At 41.6% G+C, this 11,861-nt stretch overlaps 1 pseudogene; it reads right to left on the reverse strand.

Moving 5' to 3' along the window:
• Positions 1 to 2,538: 2,538 nt before the first annotated feature.
• On the reverse strand, positions 2,539 to 5,529 carry LOC133656420 (uncharacterized; annotated as a pseudogene).
• Positions 5,530 to 11,861: the final 6,332 nt, after the last annotated feature.

An 11,861-nucleotide genomic window follows, 5' to 3' on the forward strand; every position in this document is an offset into this window, starting at 1 on the left:
AGAGTTTTAACTTGCACTTACAGATGTAGCGACCAACTGTAGTTATTGACAGTGGGTTTTCTGAAATGTTCCTGAGCCCATGTGGTGATATCCTTTACAAACTGATGTCACATTTTGATGCAGTACCGCTTGAGGGATCCAAGGTCACGGACATTCAATGTTACGTGCAGTGATTTATCCATATTCTCTGAACCTTTTGATGATAATACAGACCGTAGATGGTGAAATCCCTAAATTCCTTGCAATAGCTGGTTGACAAATGTTGTTCTTAAACTGTTGGACACTTTGCTCACACATTTGTTGACAAAGTGGTGACAGTTTGTGAATGAATGTGAAGCATTTTCATGGAAGCTGCTTTTATACCCAATCATGGCACCCACCTGTTCCCAATTAGCCTGTTCACCTGTGGGATGTTCCAAATAAGTGTTTGATGAGCATTCCTCAACTTTCTCAGTCTTTTTTGCCACTTGTGCCAGCTTTTTTCAAACATGTTGCAGGCATCAAATTCCAAATGAGCTAATATTTGCAAAAAATAACAAAGTTTGCCATTTCGAACGTTAAATATCTTGTCTTTGCAGTCTATTCAATTGAATATAAGTTGAAAAGGATTTGCAAATCATTGTATTCTCTTTTTATTTACCATTTACACGACGTGCCAACTTCACTGGTTTTGGGTTTTGTAGTAACAAGTAATCTAATTGATTACTTTTAGGTCCGTTACAACATGGCACGCTTCTTTTGTTGTGGTGTTACGTCGACAACAAGACGGCATCATAAGGGCAGCAAGTTCAATGCAGGAAATATATTTTTACGCGTGGAAGCAACAAAATGAACTTGATATCAAACAGGAAGGGACAACATCGCAGTGTGACAACACACACCCTCGTACACAATGGGAATAATAAGCGACAAATCAATGACGGAAGTGACAAACTTGCCATCCAAACAATACACCGTTTGTTGACAAGATATGACAGCCATGAAAGCACATTCAAATAATTTATTAACCAGCGGTAACACAAAAGATTCAAAAGAGCTGGCGTCAGAGCTGACAAACTATCGCTGCTAACTGCTAAAGCTAAGAAGGAGAAAAAAAAGGAAGACAGGGGGGGGGAATTGTGGGGACAAGAGGGGGATAAGACAGAGAGACAAAAACAACAACAATAGAACAACATCAGCAAATATAATATGTACAAATATGATGGTAAAAGTCATAGCAAGGAAGCGGTTGGTGAAATAAATAATAATACAGAAATGACAAAGAGCATTATTACACTACAAATGGAGCAATACAAATACAAAATATCACTATTGATAATGAACAATACTAATAATTACCTATATTATCGACAATACAGTTTTTCAAATGCAACAATACAGATATGTAATTAGAGATGTCCGATAATGGCTTTTTTGCCGATATTCCGATATTGTCCAACTCTTAATTACCGATTCCGATATCAACCGATACCGATATATACAGTAGTGGAATTAACACATTATTATGCCTAATTTTGTTTTGTGATGCCCCGCTGGATGCATTAAACAATGTAACAAAGTTTTCCAAAAGAAATCAACTCAAGTTATGGAAAAAAGGGCCAACATGGCACTGCCATATTTTATTATTGAAGTCACAAAGTGCATTTTTTTTTTTTTTTAACATGCCTCAAAACAGCAGCTTGGAATTTGGGACATGCTCTCCCTGAGAGAGCATGAGGAGGTTGAGGTGGGCGGGGGGGGGGGGGGGTGTATTGTGGCGTCCCGGAAGAGTTAGTGCTGCAAGGGGTTCTGGGTATTTGTTCTGTTGTGTTTATGTTGTGTTACGGTGCGGATGTTCTCCCGAAATGTGTTTGTCATTCTTGTTTGGTGTGGGTTCACAGCGTGGCGCATATTTGTAACAGTGTTAAAGTTGTTTATACGGTCACTCTCAGTGTGACCTGTATGGCTGTTGACCAAGTATGCCTTGCATTCACTTGTGTGTGTGAAAAGCCGTAGATATTATGTGACTCAAAGGCAGTGCCTTTAAGGCAGTGGTCCCCAACCTTTTTGTAGCTGCGGACCGGTCAACGCTTGAAAATTTGTCCCATGGCCTGGTTTTTTTTATTTTTTTTTATTTTTATTTTTTTCATAAAGAAATACAATCATGTGTGCTTACGGACTGTATCCCTGCAGACTGTATTGATCTATATTGAGATATAATCCATATATTGTGTTTTTTATGTTGATTTAATTCCGCACATTGCTTGAAAATTTGTCCCATGGACTGGGTTTTTAAAAAAAAAATTATTTTTTCATAAAGAAATACAATCATGTGTGCTTGCGGACTGTATCCCTGCAGACTGTATTGCTATATATTGAGATATAATCCATATATTGTGTTTTTTATGTTGATTTAATTTAAAAAATATATATATATACTTTTTAAATACACCAATGGTGCAACTGGACACATCCTCAGTGATGTAACCTAGGATCACAGGGGGTTTCGGGTCTTTCAACAATCAGACCCCCTCCCCTAGGCGACCCAGCTAGGGTTGATCAGGCCCCAGCCTGTGTCCAGGTAGCGCTACTGCCCTACATGCCACGCCTCTCCCCTCCTGATCCACAGCCACCTTGATGCCACTTCTGCTGCATCTGTGGCTAACTTCATGGCCCTTTGCTGGCTGGCCCCTGTGATGCCAAGCATTCTGTAGGCCCTGCAGAGGGATTTGCCCACAAACCCTCGACATCCCACTTCAACGGGCCGGCACATCGCTCGCCACCCATTGCTCCGACACTCCTCCACAAGCTGAGAGTACTTTGCGCTCTTCCTCTCATTGGCCTCCTCCATACGGTCCTCCCAAGGCACTGTGAGCTCCAGGAGGATTACCTGCTTGGAGGCAACTGAGGTAAGCACAATATCTGGCCTTAGTGTTGTTTTGGCAACCACGTCAGGGAACTTCAACTGCTTGCCCAGATCAACTGACAGCTCCCAGTCGCGTGCTGTTGCCAACAGACCAGAAGAGGTGTTCTGGGCAGCCGGTGTTGACTTCTCCCCAGCTCTTCACTGGGCGGAGGCTCTTGCTGTGACTGACTCCCCTGCAGATGGTATCAGCTATGGCCTTCAGGACCTGGTCATGTCGCCAGCGGTACCGCCCTTCACCCAGGGCTTTCGGACAACAGCTTAGGATGTGCTCCAAGGTTCCTCTCCTCTGGCAGAGGGGGCACGCTGGTGTCTCCACCTTCCCCCAGGTGAAGAGGTTGGATGGACTTGGCAGCACGTCGTAGAACGCCTGGATCAAGAACTTTATCCGATGGGGTCCGGCTTTCCACAGCTCGGTCCATGTGACCTTGCGCCCTGCTGCTTGTTCCCATCTGGTCCAGGCGCCCTGTTGCCGCATTCCCGCCATCTGGCAGGCTCGCCTTTCCTCAACTCCTGCTCGCACCTCCTCGAGGATCAGTGACCTCTTCTCTTTCCCCTGCGCCTTATCATAGCGAGGTGTTCTTCTGCTACCTAAGCCAGATCTCCCCTGCGCCACTGTTCCCACCAACACCCTTTGCCGTAGCCTTGCCTCTGCGACATCCACAGCCTCGGCAGCTCTCCACTTACGCCACGTCCTGACTTCAATCCCAGCCTGGGCAACCTTTGGGTCACTGGACTCCCGATATTGTAGGAGTTCCCTGGACCATGTCACCATGAACTCCTCGCTCAAGCTGCTGATGGGGAGCTTCAGCTTGTTATTGTGCCCGTATAGAGCAATGCTGCTCAGGCTTCGCGGCAGTCCCAGCCACCTGCGCAGGAACCTACTGACCCTCATCTCAAAGCCTTCCACTGTTGAAATGGGGACTTCGTACACCATGAGGGGCCAGAGGATCCGGGGGAGAATCCCGTGCTGGTAAATCCAGGCCTTGAACTTGCCAGGAAGGCCAGACTTGTCCACCACGGTCAGCCAGGTCTCCAGGTCTTGGTTGGTGGTTTTTGTGGAGGCTACGTCTCTCAGGCTGCAATTAAACACCTTTCCTAAGCTCTTCGCAGGTTCCTCGGTGAGTGATGGTATTTTGGTGGTGCCAAGTGAGAAGCAGAACTTGCCAGTAACCTTCCCTCTCTTTAGCACAAGGGACTTCGACTTGGCCGGCTTGAAGCTCATGCGAGCCCAGGAAATCACCTCCTGAAGGCCATTCAAGATACACCTGCAGCCTGGGACAGATGTAGTGGTCACTGTCAAGTCGTCCGTGAAGGCTCGGATGGGTGGCTGTCGGACTCCAGACCTGGAGAGGGGCCCTCTGCACTGAACTTCTGCAGACTTCACCAGCATGTTCATGGCGAGTGCAAAGAGGATGACTGAGATTGTACAGCCAGTGATGATCCCCTTTTCAAGCCTGTGCCAGTCGGAGGTTGTTTTTCCGGAGGAGACTCTCAGATGGAAGTTGGCATAGTAGTCCAGAATGAGGTCTCTGAACTTCTTTGGGATGTGATGCCGGTTCAGTGCCTCTTCGACCAGCTTGTGGGGTATGGATCCATAGGCATTTGCGAGGTCCAGCCACAGAACAGCCAAGTCCCCCTTGTTCTCCCTGGCTTCCCTGATGAGCTGAATTACCACGCCTGTATGCTCCAGACATCCAGATACCTCTGGGATCCCTCCTTTCTGGACTGATGTATCAATGTACGAGTTCTTCAGGAGGTAGTCTGTCAGTCGCCTGGCAATGAGGCTGAAGAAGATCTTCCCTTCAACACTCAGCAACGAGATGGTTCGGAACTGGTTGATGTTCTGAGACTTTTCCTCCTTTGGGATCCACACACCCTCTGCCTGTCTCCACTGGTCTGCTACCTTGCCCCTCCTCCAGATCACCTTCAGGATTTTCCAGAGTCTGCAGAGTAGTCTTGGACAGTTCTTATAGACCTTGTAAGGTACTCCACTGGGCCCTGGAGCAGAGCTCGTCCTTGCCCTTCGGACCACCTCCTGGATCTCCTTCCAGCCCGGCTCTTTCCCATCGAAGTCTAGTGTTGGTGTTGGTGGATTGATCAAGGACCTGCTCTTGCTCTCTACATCCATCGCTGTAGGTTTGCTTGAGGTGGTGGTCGACCTCAGCTTTGGAGCAGGCCAGTTTACCGCTTCGCTTCTGTCCTAGCAGCTGTTTTGTGACTCCAAATGGATTTGCCAGAAAGGCAGCTCTCCTCCTGGACCTTTCCTTCCTCCTCCTCCTATGCCACTCTGCTCTCCTCAAGGTCATCAGCTTCTTGCGGATTATACAACGTAGCTCCGCAAGAGGCCCCCTATCCTCTTCACTTGCAACCTTGAACTGCCGCCTTAAACTCTTCAGTTCCTGCCTGAGCTGCTGGATTTTACTCGCTCTATTGTTCATGATGTAGGGGGGCTTTGCTGCCCGCTTCTCCTCAAGTCCAAACCTCTCTGCAGCGAGGCTGATGATGATTGTGGTCATCGTCTTGAGGCGTCGATCAGCTTCCCCTTTGGCTGTTGTATCCAAGATGGTATCAGCATCTTCATCAAACTGGAGCCTCTCTTTCTCCTTGCTAGCTTGGGGCCACTTTACCCGACGATGAGATATATTGATATATTGAGATATAATCCATATATTGTGTTTTTTATGTTGATTTAATTACAAAAAAAAAAAAAAAAAAAAATATATATATATATATATATATATATATTTTTTTTTTTTTCTTTTTTTTTTCTTTTTTTTTTTTTCTTGTGCGGCCCGGTGGTTGGGGACCACTGCTTTAAGGTTTATTGGTGCTCTGTACTTCTCCCTACGTCCGTGTACACAGCGGTGTTTTAAAAAGTCATACATTTTACTTTTTGAAACCGATACCGATCATTTTTAAACCCATACCGATAATTTCCGATATTACATTTTAAAGCATTTATCGGCCGATAATATCGGCAGTCCGATATTATCGGACATCTCTATATGTAATGATAACTAGAAGTACAAAAGAAAGTAGACAAATGGAGGGGAAGAAAGAGAAGCCAGCCATATTAACCTTGTAGATTGTTATAGTAACAATAGGTTAGGCTTTGTCAGTGTGCCGTGTGTGTGTGTGTGAGGTAGAATTGATTGCTCGCATCAGCTGCATCGCTAGCCACCTAGAACGAGCTGATTAGTAGAAATTAGAATGAAAAACAAAAAAACATCTGGTCTCATAAGGCTTGTGAACGAAACAGAACGTAAATGAAGTAATGTTGGCGGTTTTTGGACACATTTTTTAAGTGATTTAGATGTAGAATTGATTGCTCACATTAGCCGCATCGCTCGCCACCTGGAATGTGCTGATTATTACAAATTACAATGCAAAAAAAACCATCTTGTCTCAAAATAGGCAAAATTCCCCCCCAAAAAAGTGTGGCTCCCCTTTAAAGCGCTTTCTACTTGTTGTGCAGAAGATTTGTTCGTGTTTGGCATCAAATGAGACTCGGCCCCACGTCACCTTCATTATTATGTGTTTCAAACGGGGCTTTCCACCACGTTGTGTCCTGCAGGCATCCCGCAGCTGAGCCAGTAGTGCAGGTACCTGCGAGGACACAAAAGGGAGTCTGTATCCAAGTGCTCTTCCTCCCCGCTCACAACATAATCACTTTGAATGCAACCCCGCACCATCATTCCTCCTCAGGCGCTCCTCGTGAATACAAATTTCATTACTTTTTTTTTTTTTTTTTTTTTTTTGCTGTTGTTGTTTGTCTCCGGCACCTCAAGAGAAAGTCCGGGTTTCGCTCTCGACGCTGGGCTTGTGGTTTCGAAGCACCGAGCTCAGCTTGCGGTATAGGCCTCGGAAGGATGAGTCATGTGACAGAAAATAGATTTGTTTACATGCATACCTATTTGACTTACGTGAGGGTGACCTTCAGGACATTTTCTGCTCCTCTCGGGTTTATTAGGGGCGTTTTTTTTTGTTTTTTTGATCTGCTATTGCAAAGTCGTGGCTCATTAGCAGCAATAATTACAACATAACAGAACCCCTTGATTGTTATTGTCTTGGTTAACAATGCGAATAAATGGCATCCGTCAGTAAAAAAAAAAAAAAAAAAAATGTATAGTAGTCACGCACACACTCCGTCACGTTGAAAAATATTGGCCCGTTACCTATTGCTTCGGGTTGTTATTTTAAGAGTCCCTATCTCACATGCAAGAACAGAAACATTTGGCAGTGGCCCATTTCTACAGAAATTTGCCAGACTTGAAGCCAGAGACCTGGGCTTATTTAGGCCTGTTGAGTTTTTCAATCTGGCCCGCAGGACATTCCCAAATCATTTTTTTTAGATCTTTAAGATGGAAAGTGTAGCTGCCATTATGATGTTCAGTGATGTTTTCTAATGACCGTAAGTCTTCAACTATACAAAGTATTTCAATGGCTGGAATCTGCGCTTTTGCATGATATACTAGTTACTATGGTAATCTAATTAGTCACTATAGTAATATAATTAGTTACTATGGTCATCTGATTAGTTACTATAGTAATATAATTAGTTACTATGGTCATCTGATTAGTTACTATGGTAATCTGATTAGTTACTATGGTAATATAGTTAGTTACTATGGTCATCTGATTAGTTACTATGGTCATCTAATTAGTTACCATGGCCATCTGATTAGTTACTATAGTAATATAATTAGTTAATATGGTCATCTGATTAGTTACTATGGTCATCTGATTAGTTACTATGGTAATATAATTAGTTACTATGGTCATCTGATTAGTTACTATGGTAATCAAACTAGTTACAATGGTAATCTGATTAGTTACTATGGTCATCTGACTAGTTACTATGGTAATATAATTAGTTACTATGGTCATCTGATTAGTCACTATGGTCATCTGACTAGTTACTATGGTCATCTGATTAATTACTATGGTCATCTGATGAGTTACTATGGTAATCTGATTAGTTACTATAGTAATATAATTAGTTACTATGGTCATCTGATTAATTACCATGGTCATCTGACTAGTTACTATGGTCATCTGATTAGTTACTATGGTCATCTGATTAGTTACTAGGGTTATCTGACTAGTTACTATGGTCATCTGATTAGTTACTATGGTCATCTGACTAGTAACTATGGTCCTCTGATTAGTTACTATGGTCATCTGACTAGTAACTATGGTCATCTGATTAGTTACTATGGGCATCTGATTAGTTACTATGGTCATCTAATTAGTTACTATGGTCATCTGACTAGTAACTATGGTCATCTGATTAGTTACTAGGGTCATCTGACTAGTTACTATGGTCATCTGATTAGTTACTATGGTCATCTGACTAGTAACTATGGTCATCGGATTAGTTACTATGGTCATCTGACTAGTTACTATGGTCATCTGATTAGTAACTATGGTCATCTGATTAGTTACTATGGGCATCTGATTAGTTACTATGGTCATCTAATTAGTTACTATGTTCATCTGATTAGTTACTATGGTCATCTGACTAGTAACTATGGTCATCTGATTAGTTACTATGGTCATCGGTGGTCCGAGGAACCCACTAGAGGGCAACCTCTACACTTACAATGTATCGTTTGTGTGGAATGACTTGTTGATTAATCGTGTTTTTGATGCAACCGGGGATACATTGAGTGCAGTACATGGATGCGACCAGCAGGGGCGCTGTTGATTCCCTAAAAATACAAAATAAAACATATTAAATATCTATTTATTGACCATGATTTTACCCTATAATTTTGTATTTTGGCTGTTTTGGCTAAACTACGCAAACAAAAACACTAACTGTACTAATAACTGTGCGATGCTTACAGTTTTAAAAATATTTTCTAAAAGAGAATTGGTGAGCACAACCATTTGCCGTGCTTGTTGTTATGTTGCCAGAGGGTGTGCAGGATACGTCTGCAAGCGGTGCTTCGTCCCCCGCCAGGTGACATGTTTATGTGACGGAGGGGGCCCTCGCATCCTGAGGCGCAGGTTTGATTCCCGAGAGCCTGCGGTTCCTTCATCACTTCCACGCGACACAAGCTGAAACGTCACAACCGATGTTCCCTCTAATTGTTCATGTGTGTGAGCAAACACAATGTGAGCAACATCACACGTGGCAATACCAGCAGCACACCCGTCTCAAACCAATCTTTTATAATAACGCTCAAATGAGAGGAGTCATTTTCATGAGATTATTTTGTAATATTAGTGATTTGGCCCACTTGTTATGGAAATAAAAGAAATCTTGTTGTTCATAAGCTATGGATTAGTATTGTACAATATGTCTGGGTGGGCGTCCTGCTTTGGAAATCATTTGTACCCCTTTCAGAGATCACATTTAGTTGCCCTTAAACATCCTCATGTTGCACAATGAAATGTAAGCATAGGATGAAGTGTGCATTCCTGTAACTTTCTCTAGTAACAGCATTCCATGATTAATATCAATCGGTTGGGGACATCTCTGCGCTGCTGACCCGTCTCCGCTCGGGACGGTTTCCTGCTGGCCCCACTATGGACTGGACTTTCGCTGATGTGTTGGATCCACTGTGGACTGGACTTTCACAGTATTATGTTAGACCCACTCGACAGGGGGGTCACCCACATATGCGGTCATCTCCAAGGTTTCTCATAGTCATTCACATCGACGTCCCACTGGGGTGAGTTTTTCCTTGCCCGTATGTGGGCTCTGTACCAAGGATGTCGTTGTGGCTTGTGCAGCCCTTTGAGACACTTGTGATTTAGGGCTATATCAAATCAACTTTATTTATAAAGCACATTTAAAATTTACCACAGGGGTAGCCAAAGTGCTGTACAATGGGCAGGTTAAAAGATAATACGAGTACCGAGCAAACACAACACAACACAGACAGAACACAAAAAATAAATAAATAAAACATAAAAACAGGTTCACAGCAGGTGTATTATGGGGCGCCATTGCAGGATGGATATCACTCAGTGTTAAAAGCCATGGAATAAAAGTATGTTTTTGAGAGATTTAAAAACAGGAAGAGAGGAGGCTTGTCCAACACTAAGAGGTAGGTCGTTCCAGAGCTTGGGAGCAGCAGCGGCGAAAGCTCTGTCACCTCTAAGCTTCAGCCTTGTGTCAGGGACCGTCAGTAGCAGCTGATCGTCTATATAAATAAACATTGATTGATTGATTGAATAAATTAACATGAATAATAAATTAGAGTAAAATAAGCACACGTATGACTGAGGAGTCATAGTGTAACTTTGTGTGGTGTTTGAGTTGTCCGACTTTTTGTGTGGCCATAAACGCACCAGTGGTTTAGTGCTATGCGTGTTGGTGACAGATGACAAGTTGGTTTTGGCCTGGTTTGTACGGCGGAAAATGACTCGTTTTTCGAGATAGAAGTTTTCTACTCATGTTTTTGGTGTGGTTATGGCCGAATATATACACTTTTGCTCAATAAAGTGATCGATATAATTCCTGGCCTCGAAGCATCTCGATAGACGTGACAATAGTTGAACGGTGTTGACGAACACCGTTAGGGCCGCTTGTTGTCACTGTCACTCAGAGTTGCATTGCAAAATTACACAAAATAAATGTGTTTATTTTGTTTAGAATTCGGATGGGATTTGATTTGGTGCGCGGCATATATTTGCTGTGCACAGAGGACGCTTGCGCAGTGCGCAATTGCGCAGTGCGCAATTGCGCAGGCGCGCGCCTTAGAGGGAACGTTGCTAACAACGTTTCATTTTGCTGTTAGAATTAACCTCATTATTGTCGTGGAGAAAACCGCAAAAGTGTGCTTCTTTGAGCAACGAGACGGTGAGGATGACGCGCTTTTATTTCACACCTTATCGAGGAACGACAAAAAGATTTACCATTAACGTTCCCGCCCAACATTTGTCTGATTTTAATAGGATTAAAAACTTCAAAAGGGAGTGAAATAATTGACTTTCACAAGGCCAGACATGAATGATGAGGACTCTCCTTTGGAAAGATAAAATGCTGCCTTCAAAGACGCTGGGAAATCTAAACGTTCCCTGTTGTTTTATTTGACTCTTATTGACTTTTAAGATAACTTCTTACAAAAACTGCTAAATATAGTTTAATATATTTTACAGATAAATACTGTATATAGTAGTAAATACATTAAATTTGTTATTGTCTTTTACAGCTAAAAAATATATAGTCAATGTAGTATAGTATGAAATAAATATAGTTTAAATGTATTTTACAGTATATAGTAGTAAATAAATGTAGTTTTTATTGTTTTTTTTATGGCCAAATACTGTACATAGTAGTAAATATAATTTGTAATGTCTTAAATACTGTATATAGTAGTAAATAATATACTTGTATTGTCTTTTGCAGCTAAAAACTGGGCATGGTAGTAAATAAATAGTTTTATTGTCTTTTCCTGCTAAATACTGTACATACTGTAGTAATAAATACAGGTAGATTTATTGTATTTTAAAGCTAAATATTGTATATAGTTGTAAATATATATATATATATTTTTTTAAATTTATTTTACAGCTAAATACTTTATATTGTGGTAAATAAATGTGGTTTTATTGTCTTTGAAAGCTAATAAAATGTGTATAGTAGTAAATAAATATAGTTTTGTCGTCTTTTACAGCTAAATACTGTGTTTAGTAGTAAATACATATAGTTTTTTTAATGTGTTTTACAGCCAAATTAATACCTATATATATTTTAAATTTTTTTTACAGCTAAATACTGTATACACAGTATTAGTAAATAAATATAAATTTATTATCTTTTACGGCTAAATACTGTATATAGTAGTAAATAAAGTTGTTATTCCCTTTTACAGCTAAATATTGTATATAGTAGTAAATAAATGTAGTTATTTTGTTTTGTACAACTAAATAAATACTGTATATAGTAGTAAATATATTTTTTATGTATTTTACAGCTAAATACTGTACATAGTAGTACATA

The sequence above is a fragment of the Entelurus aequoreus genome, linkage group LG08 (assembly GCF_033978785.1).
Source record: "Entelurus aequoreus isolate RoL-2023_Sb linkage group LG08, RoL_Eaeq_v1.1, whole genome shotgun sequence".
Classification (NCBI taxonomy): domain Eukaryota; kingdom Metazoa; phylum Chordata; class Actinopteri; order Syngnathiformes; family Syngnathidae; genus Entelurus; species Entelurus aequoreus.